Source organism: Martes martes (assembly GCF_963455335.1).
Source record: "Martes martes genome assembly, chromosome: 6".
NCBI lineage: Eukaryota > Metazoa > Chordata > Mammalia > Carnivora > Mustelidae > Martes > Martes martes.
In genome coordinates this window covers 130,396,277-130,397,045 of record NC_137893.1, presented here as the reverse complement: position 1 = coordinate 130,397,045, position 769 = coordinate 130,396,277, and positions in this window count along the sequence as shown.

The window sequence follows — 769 nt, the reverse complement described above, 5'->3', positions numbered from 1 at the left end:
AATCTTTGCCTTCCATGTCATTTTATTGTTACCTAAAAATATCGCAGCTATCCCATCGTGGTGTTTATCTCAATACATCCCAGTGATTGTAGATGCAGCCTTCAATGCAGGATAAATGTTTATAGTTTTGATAGCTGGTAAAGCTATGGGCTTTACATTCGGAGCAGTAAGTGGCATTGTCGAAACGATGCTGGCAACATTCGTGTCACGTTGCAAGGCTTGGGGTTGCTGTAGCTACCAGGTGAATTATAACGTCAGAAGCAACCCAAGTGCGCCTTCAGTCCACCTTCACCAGAAAGCAGGTGCAAGTCAGGCAAGAGCATAAAACCGGAGATGGGTAGGGGGACCATACCAACTCATCTGGATCAAGAAGAGGGAAGAGGAAGCCCAAGGTTTCTAAATCCAGGTTCAACATTCTCCACTAGACTTCCTTCTCAAAGTCAGCGCAGGGCCATTGCATGGTCTCCTGCGTGGTGGCCCACCGGTTGGCAGGGCCCGGGGAGTACCAGGTCGCAGCAACCCGGAAAGCTGCAGAGGCTCAGAGACCAGCGACGAGCGAACACCGATTGGAGGTTGACAAGCCCCCACCCGATCGACGTTCGCGGCTCCTACGCCATTTTCAGTGGCTGCAGAAGCGCGTCCCTCGCACCCTCAAGCTCACTTTGCGCTCTTCCCGCGTTCGGGAAAGGAGAGAGCATGCGCGAGAGGTAACCGCGCCCCCGCCGCCTGACGGCCCCAGGCCGGCGAGGGGGCGGGGCCGCGCAACTGC